Here is a 9,720-nt window from a genome sequence, read left to right as displayed (position 1 = left end):
AATGGGAAGATTGCTGAAAAGACTGGATGGATCATTGCTCCTTTTCTGCCATCATTTCAATGTTTCTATGAGAATAAAAAGAAAAAGAAAATACATGATATTGCTAACGACAGTAATTAAAATTATAGGGTACAGAATGATCATGGATCATTATTAGGTGCTGGTACTATTCTGTATTTTCCCTGTCAAAGCTTACAAGGCTAGTGCTCCAATTCTATTGGCCAGTGCTATGCAGAGAACAGCTCTCTGCTTCCTGCTCTGTCCAGTCCCTCCCAAGCAGCAGCCTGTAGAGATAAAGAGAGGAGGGGTAAGACTGGAGCAGACAAGAGTTACTCCTTTATCCAGCCCCTCTCCTCCTGTCATCTCCAGGAGCTGATGCAGAAGGGGAAAAAAAGGTGTCAGTACAAAAAAATAGGCCTGATGGTTCTAGAAATAAGGTTTTAAAAAATGAAGTTTCCTTTGAGGTCGATTTTAAAAGGAGCAGGCACATGGACGCGTGCATGTCATAAAATCCATTCGCCGGGAGCACATGCGAGCCGGATTAAAAAATCCACATGTGCATGTGCAGGCGGCATGCGCAGGGGGGGGGGGGGTGAATTTTACTAAATTATGTGCAGCAATGCAATTTGGCCTTCCCCAGTTCCCTAACCCAGTCTAACCTTCCTTCCCTTTCCCCTCTCCCCTCTCCACCCTGACCCCTATCCCCTACCTACCTACCCGAAAATTTTTATTTTATGACTTACTGCTGCCAGCATGTGCTTCCCTGGGACTGCGGATAATGGCCACTGTCCCAGTTGGCCTCCATCCCGCCCTGCCTCCTAGCCTGCCCCTTTTTCAGGGCCCAGCACTTGTGCGCGTATTGGTACTTATGCGCATGACCGGGCCCAGCACGTACTGTGCGCATTTTCAAAAGGGCCCGGCCGCGCGTGTAAGTGCCGATTTTTACACATGCGGCTGTTTTAAAATCCGGCCTTTGGTGTGTAATCGAAAAACAGGTCCTTGTCTCTTTTTGTCGTGCTGCTATCCCAGAAAACATCGTTTGCCCGGAAACATATTCGTAGTTCAGCCAATCAGAATTGTATCAAGTTGCAATGTCAGTTCTTGACTTTATGCACTAAAATACACCCTTTCTCAATTATAAATCTTTATTTCCAAGCCATGGTACTGGAAATTCCTCATACTACTCCAAACTCCTGAAAGTAGCCAAAGATCAGAACACTTTCACAAATGAGCTCACATGAAATGGGATCTCATTAGTTCACACAATTTATGTGATGTCATAGCATACAAGGCTAGTCAGTGAGGGCCAATTAGATCTGATGAATGTGCATTAATGTCTGCAGAGGGATTTCAGGGGACTAGTTTCAAGACTTTCAAAAGATAAGGTTCTAACTCTTGGTAGCACTGCTATATGAATCAGAGTGAGTGATGTAATATGTACATTATGGAAATATCACACAGTACCCAAAGGGGTGTGACTGTCAGATAGGGCCATGCTGCTCCAGAGATAGAAACGCAGAGACTGAGCAGTCACAGAAAGATGAGGAGTTACATGCAAGCCCTAGGTACCATGAACTCACAGGTATATGCATGATAGCACAAAATGGTTCATTAATGGATTTAAAACCTCAGGCCAGTAAATATGTGCATTCATTAGAAACAAATGGATAAAATCAATGAATGAGTCTATTTTTGTTTCATTTGTGGTTTCCTGAAACAAATGGAGGGGTCCACACAAACAAAACAAAAATGTTTGTCTCATTTGTTTGTTACTCATTTAAATCTATGGCACATTCAAATCTATGGCTGTGTATTGCTGAGCAAGAAAAAAAACAAACAACAAACTGATAACTATGGCAACCAGCCAGTCAGGGCAAGTTGGCAAAGAGACAAGATAGAGCACAAATTACAATGCAGCATCTTTTTAACTAGCTTATAACTGCCATCTGGATCAAGTGACACTGATATCCTCCCACTGAAAGTTCTGAGTTTATGCAAGACATTTCCATTTTCTCTCTAGTACTTGGTAAAGAAGGTTCTGTTTTTGAGAAGCTTCCTGAGAGTTCAAAAACAAAGCTTTAAAAAATCTTAGCTTTGGCATGGTTAAAGAGCTGTTTCTGATCTCTATTGCAGTGGCCTCAATCACTGTGCCAGAAAGACAGGCAGTGGCACTGCTGCTTTTTCTTTTCACTAGGGGAAGGTCAGGGTAGGAGTGTGGAGATTGCAGCAGTACTAGTGATTTTTTTGTCTCTATCTTGTGTGAGATAGGACAGAAGTGAGGGTAGCACACTGACAGACTGAAGAAAAGTCTTATCAGGCTGCCAGTCCTTTTGGTTCTATTTTAACAGGGTTTTTTTCTATGTGGCTTGGAAAAGGAGTCAGTCAGCACTGAGTGTACACAAAACCCATTGACACTATATGTGTGTGTGTGTGTGTGTGTGTGACAGACAGTTCTCCACACATACAGTAGAGTAATATTATCAATGGGGGTACAGTTACAGTACAAAAAAATAAATTCCTTTGTAACATCCAAACTCCAAATTCCACCATGACATTGAGAGGAAAAAGGAAAGCAGGGAATGGCAGGCTTGACAGCTTTGGCAGGGGTAGAGGATTTGCTGTAGTGCCAGTCCAGCCTAGCAGTAGCAGCAAAAAAAAAAAAAAAAGGCAGTCGAGTCCCTAAATTGAAAATAAATGTAGCTATAGAATACTGGCCATGCATCCACAGCAGCAACCCATCATAAAGGAAATGGGGGTGTTTCATATCACTGTCCAAGGGCAAGAGACAAGCAGCATCCAAAGTAGTACTGATGAGCATTAGGGAAATTATTGCCCTGGATGACCAATCCCTACAGGTAGTGAAGAACATGGGCTTTAAGCATCTGCTGTATGTGTTAACCTCCAGTTACAAAATCGCCTCCAGTACCACATTTAGAAGACAGGTCATCTCCACCCTGTAGAACTAGTCCTCCACTTCTCCCGCCGCCGGTGGGATCGGGTTAACCGGCGGTAACGCTGGTCTCTCCTTGTCCCGATGCCTCCCCACCGGGTATGCCACCCTGTGCAATTGCACGGTTTGCACACCTGGTGCATTGGGCCTGCTCGAAGGGTAGGAGAGTGAGATTGGACTGCCATTGCTTCCTTTTCTCTGAGTTGGGAAGTGGGAAGAATTTGATTTTTTTTCTTTGACATTTTTGGGAAATGTGCATCAAGTCATTTCTATTTTTTTCTTTAAAATCCGGGAAAATGCAATTTTTATTTATTTCTCTGGTGTTTTACGGCAGGTAGAGTCTGGCTTTTTGGGGTTTCCAGTTCCACTTTTGTTTCTCTGATTCTCTTTCTAATTTATGGTCATTTATTCTTTATTTGGTGAGGGGATAGGCCATGTGCTGTAATGAGACTGCAGTGACTAGTGCAAGTCTGGGAAAAAAGAACAAATTTGGAATAGTTTTTCCTTTTTATCCTGATGGTCAGAAGTGGAAAAATTGTAAATTTTTGGAAAAATTTAGAAATTTTCCATCCCAGTCCTTGACCGTCAGTCTCAGTCTTTCTCAGAGGCTGTTTTTGTTTGCTTACAGTACCACAGAGGGAAGGGGCAAAGGAAACTCTATTGGTGGCCTGTCTGCAGGCAGGGAAGATTTTTGTCCCATAGGCAGCTCACAATAGTCTGTCAGTTCATTTCTTTTCTGAGATTTGAATTAAGTGTGACCTTCTGTGACCGCAAGCATTTCTACAAGGAGGATGGTGGAGGAGAGGGTGGTGCAGGGAAGGCAACACAAATGCATTGGCCCCCACCCCGGGCGTCGGAGACCCTCAGTACTTCCCTGTCATGCAATATTCTATCAGCCATAAGAAGGGTGCTGGAGAGTTAGCAGCTGGATCGGAGAGGCAGGAGTGGTTAGGCAGGTTTCTTTGTGACAGACTGAGATGCAAAGATGGTAAAGGCAATAGAAGATGGGGGCTTTCAGGGTATCCATTACTTTGCACACTTGCTGCACCTGGCAGTGAGGGATGCCCTGGGGCTGCGGCTCAAGGATCACAGGAATCTGTTTCTGAAGGACATGGTAGAGAGGTGCGGGAAAATAGTGGGGCATTTCCATCAAAGCGTAAAGGGGTGGGGACAGCTTCTCTGTGATCAGGAAGTCTGATTCAAGATGTTGGCACCCACCAGAAATCTACCTATCTGATGCTGCAGAGTTAGTGGAGCAGCAGGCACCCTTTAATGATCTGTCTCTGGAAGCAGAGGCCTAGAGCCACTAAGCAGTGATTTATTTCCGTAAGAGGGGTCCCACTAGGGGGGAAGGGGGAGGTGCTGCCGCGATAGTGGGCCCTTCCACCAAAAAGAGATTGCAGTTCTATGGCGCATTCTTTTCTCCCACAGCCAAAAGGATGCGGCGAACAACTCTTTGGGTGTTGATAGCAGCCTCAACCTCAAGGGACTGCCATCGTCTTAAAGGGCCACTATCTGAAAAAAAAAAAACCCAACAACAACAAAAAAAAACAAAGCCTCAGCAAAAAGGAAAGGTTGAGCAGGGATCAGGGCTGACCCTCAGCTCAACCTGGTGCCGCCACTTGAGGCAGCCTGAATCCTTCATGTAAAAAAAATGCTTTAAATTTACACGTGGTGACAGCCCCCCTCCCCTCCAAAGTTTTAAATAAAGGTAATTAGAGATTCGGGGGTTCTCACCCCAATTGAGACGTAAAGGCATTGTGGTATAGGTTTCCCCTCAGGCACCCGCTCCTCCTCCCCCCCCCCCCCAAAGGTGTGAAATGAAAAAATTATGATTCAGGGACACCCCCCCCCCCCCCGCACTCCTAGGCACCCCTCTCTCTGACCCTCCTTCTGCTCCCCCCGAGCCTTCAAAATAATAATCCAGTCCTGCAATGGGGCCGGGGCACAACCTAGCACCCTGCCCAGTTGATTCCATTTTTCAAAATGAGACTGCAGTAACTAGTGCAAGTCTGGAAAAAAGAACAAATTTGGAATAGTTTTTCCTTTTTATCCCGTGACATGATGGGGCAAGATCCAGGGATAAGACCTAGACCATTCTGCCTTGCAGCTTCCTTGGCCTTCTGCCTTGCCTTGTGGCCTTTCAGTCTTGCCCTGTGGCTTTCTAGGTCTTCCTGCCTTGCTCTCTGGCCTTCTAGGCCCAGCAACCCAGCACCAGCAAAACTTTGATTCAGCATTTCAATTCCAAGTGGCCTTTTCTCCTTTCAGGACCTGGACTATGCCAGTTGGACTCCAGGAAACCACAGCCCCCATGGCAAATGGGACCCAGGAGGTGGGGGTCTTAAAAGGGCAGGGTACTGTCACTGTTCTGCCTGCTACGCAGCCCCCCCCCCCCCCTCCCTGCAAGCCTTGCTCCCAGCTGCTTTAGCTGCCTTCTTGCTGATCCTATGAAGAGGCGACTCCAGCCCTACTGAACCAGGTCTATCCATTCTCTCCTTGCTTCTTCATCAAGCCACCTTGACTCCTTGACCTGGCCATTCTGCCTTGCCCTGTGGCCTTCCAGGCTTTACTGCCTTTGCCTGTTATCTTCCAGGCTTCTTGCCTTGCTCTATGGCCTTCTAGGTTTTCCTGCTCTACCTTGCAGCCTTTGGGCCTTCTAGGTTCGTCTAGCCCAGCCTTGTACCCTGATTGGGCCTTCTTGTTTATTGTTGCTTGTTCAGGTCCTGTCCTTGTCCAGTCCTTGCTAGTCTTGTCCTGTTCGGTCCTGTCCTGCCTAGACCAATCCTTGTCTTGTCCTGTCCAGTCCCTGTCTCCAACCCAGGCCTTGTCTTGTCTTGTCCTGTCCAGTCCCTGTCTCCTACCTAAGCCTTGCTTTGTCTTGTCTTGTCCTGTCCAGGTGTGTCTCCAGCCCTAGCCTAGTCCTTGGTTCCAGCCCATGCCTCCAGCCCTGCCTGTACCCATCTCTTGCCTGCCACCTGTACCAGCCTTGTCTCCAGCTCTCAACCTGTGCCTTGTTTCAGCTCCCAGCCTGCGCCATGTTCCAGCTCCAGCCCTATTTCTAGTCCCAGCTTGTCCGGTTCCAGCTAAGTCCTGCCAACCACCAGAACCTAAGGGCTCAACCTGCGAGGGAGGTGGCTGAATCAGACAGAAGATCCAGTCTAGCCTTATCCCAGAGGCTGGCTCTGCTCCTGTAGGGGTGATCCCTGATCCCAGCCTTCCTGACCATGACAGTGCCATGCTTCCTTCTCCTTCCTAAGCCATCAAAGTACACCTTGGGGATTTTTTGGTTACTATTCTTGCTGTGTTGCTCTGTTCTTACAGTTTCAGATTTTAATAATTGCCAGTGCCACTGCTGCCACTGTCACTCCAAGCCAGTTTTCATACATTAGAGTGCTTTCTTCACTGGCCCAGCTGGCATCTTGGTGCTTTCTAAATCCCCTTCCCCATGATACTTGCCAACTCTTGATCTTACTATGGCCATCCTTTATTTTGCACGCTTGCTGCACCACTTCTCAGTCCTTTCATGCCACTCCAAGTACCACTTTGCCTCTCCTGGTGCCTTTGGCTTTTGATGCCATTCTTCTCCTCCTGCCTCAGCTCTCGAGGTAAACCTTGAGGGTTTTCATCTATTTCTCTTACTATTTTGCTCTGCTCCTACCATTTTTTTTTAAATTACCGCCGCTCCAAGCTAGTCATGGTACCTTAGGATAGTAGTTCTCAACCCAGTCCTCGGGGCGCACTTAGCCAGTCAGGTTTTCAGGATATCCACAATGAATATGCATGAGATAGATTTGCATGCACTGCTTCCATTGTATGCAAATCTCTCATACTTATTCATTGTAGATATCATGAAAATCTGACTGGCTAGGTATACTCTGAGGACAGGGTTGAGAATCTCTGCCTTAAGGTGCTTCCTCCACTGTTCCAGCTGTCTTTTTGGTGCTTTCCAAATCCCTTTTCCCTATGGTACTTGCCAATTCTTGGTCTGATGCATTTCATATGCCTTACCCACCCAGTTATTTTATTTATTTTTTTTTATTATATTTTCCAGGCAGAAGAGAAGGTAGGAGCAGGCAGCGAGTCAGGGAACATGGGCCCTCGAGGAGCGAGGAGCAAGTACCGGTTTCCTGATAGCAACCTGAAAAGCAAGTGAGGCCCCTGAGGAGCGGGTACCCCGTTAGCGTTAAGAGTCCAATGGAAAATTGGAGAGGCAGAGTAGCTGGGTACGGAGAGCGAATCCCATCCGTTGATTACCCCATTGCTAACTCAAAGGCTAGCAAACATCGAAGGCTTTAAATATCCGGGCAGCGTGACGTCATCACAGGGGGACGCCCCTGAGGTTCATGCCAAGTAGGAAATAAGAGTGAGGGTGCGCGGCGCGCGCACCCTAAGGTACCAGCGGTGCATGGCGGGAGGCAGTGCCCAAGCCGGTCTGGGGACGCCGGAGAGGACGGCAGGCAGACGCCGCGGCAGTCAGGCGTCCATCCATAGCGAGAGGAGGTGCAAAGAAAGAAAGGTAGGCGGAGTGAAGCCGTCGGGAAGGGACGGTTGCAACATGGTTTCATCCAGTATTTAGCCTTCAGTAGATTATGCCTCAGCAACAGGCAAGGGCTGCAGATGTGCAGCACCCAAAAGCAGGATAGTGCTCCTCTATGATTGCTGCTTCTGAGCTAATGGAGGTAATATTTGCAAAAACCAATTTAGAAGAAGAATTGGGTCCTGGATTCCCTGAATCACTGGATATTAAACAGCTAAAGACCATTTGGTGCTCCTGGTCAGTAATATCTTAGCATCCAGTAAAGACTAATTTCAAGCCCAAACAGCTAGCTCCTTCACTTAATGATGCCATACAGAAATTACAAAAAACCTCTTCCAGGAATTTCTTCTGGCTTCTCCCTGCTTAGGGCTTTCTACTAATTTGGTTATGACCTTTGCCCCTTGTTTGGCACCTTGGGGTGTTTTTGCCACTCTGGCTGGCTGAGTAGCTGATTTGCTTTGGGGTCTTCATACCACTCTTTCACTTACTGTGAAAATCTATAACTGTCTTGACAGGTTTTCTGCCTCTTTTGATGCTTTTTTCTGCCTTCATGGTGCCTTAAGCTATTCATACCACACTTGGAATAGCTTTGCTCCTCTTGTTCAGCCTTGGGGGGGGGGGGGGGGTACTTGCTAATGTTTGTAGCCTTTGTCCCACTTCTGCAGCCTTGCGGTGATATGGTCACTCTTACTGCTGTTCTGCTCCTCTGATGGTACCTTGGAAAACTCCTGCCACTTCTGGTACCATTTTGCCCCATTGCAAATCCTCTTCATGCCACTTTTGGTGCCACGTTGACATAGTCTTGATGCATTGGCATGCCTTCACCCTTCTGATGATGACTACCTACTAGTTTCGTTAGACATGATTAGAAAATCCCAATTTAGAAGCCCAAAGTAACCTGCGTTGCTTTCCTCATTCACTATAATGGTAAATAAAATGAACCAAAAAACTTAGCAAACTATTTTTTTTTTCATTTGAAATGAACCTAATCAATTACTAAGCAAATGAATAAACTGAAACCAATGTTTGACTCTACCCATGCCTATCGGCCAGCATAAGTCTATAACTTTCTAAGCGCCATTTGAATTCTGCATGTACAGCTATTTCAGGTTGAAAGGAGCGCAGCTGTTTTGTGATGTCATCAGGTGTAGTCTAGACCATATTTTCATTGGATGATATCTAAGCAGGTATGCAAATGAGAGTGAAGGCTTCACAGACCTGTGAAATCACCATACTATTGATTCAATTTAGAGCAGAGAGAGGTAAGAGAATTTAATGAGGGAATATGTAGGACAATATCTGAACATTTAGATGGCAGCTTAACCACCTCAAAAAAAACCTTGCTAAGATGAACATTTAACTGTGTGTGTAATTTATTTTGCTGCTGCTCAGCCCTGATCATCAATCTTGCAGTCCCCTGGCAACTGTGCAGATATGAAAGGTGGTGAAAAATTCCTCACAGCAATATAGCAAAATTGTGAAATGAATGTTCAGGGATCCCGCCTGCCCATTATACAGAAATAAACTCAACTAGCAGCACCCCCTGCAGGGAATGCATCTGCATGTGCCTACTACCACAGCAACTCAGAAAGAGGAAGGTATCCACTGACCTCTACTGGGAAACACACCGGCTCCCAGTTAACTATTTCACTGCCCAAATGCGCATCCACCACTCTAGCATCTTCTCCTCTCTCCTAGTCACTTTTATTTTCTTGTATCTGCCACTGATTTCTCTCTGTCTTCTCCCTGTCTTTCTCTAACTTCCTGTCTCTCTCTATAACAGATTCAATTGTGGTGGCTCCTGCTGTTTTACTGAAAGCTTTTACAGCTGGTTCACAGCAGCCACAGAGGTGCCAAGTGACCAAGGGGGGAGATTTTAAAACGTGTCCAGCTTTCTAACAACCCCTGTCCTGTTGGGGTCTGGGACCTGCAGCACTGGTTTCAAATGGCAGACCCAGGGACTACAAATACCATCATGCACTAGGATGTAAGTTCAAAGAGTAGAACTAGCCAAAAGTCTTCCACCTTCAGCTGGATCCCTGGACAGCTCTGCAGTCAGCACTGGGCTGCAGTATGGAACGAGACAGGATTACCTTGCCTTGATTACCCCAGTGATGAGGAGCTCATGCCTGGAACAGCATGTATACAGCAAATTATAACAACAGGACACCATCAACAATTTTAATTTCCTTTGTGTTGTTTCCAGTAAGAATCCCGAGATGAGTGTCTCAGG

Source organism: Rhinatrema bivittatum, chromosome 4 (genome assembly GCF_901001135.1).
Source record: "Rhinatrema bivittatum chromosome 4, aRhiBiv1.1, whole genome shotgun sequence".
Lineage (NCBI taxonomy): Eukaryota > Metazoa > Chordata > Amphibia > Gymnophiona > Rhinatrematidae > Rhinatrema > Rhinatrema bivittatum.
The sequence above is the reverse complement of the archived record's forward strand: the minus strand, read 5'-3'. Positions refer to the sequence as shown.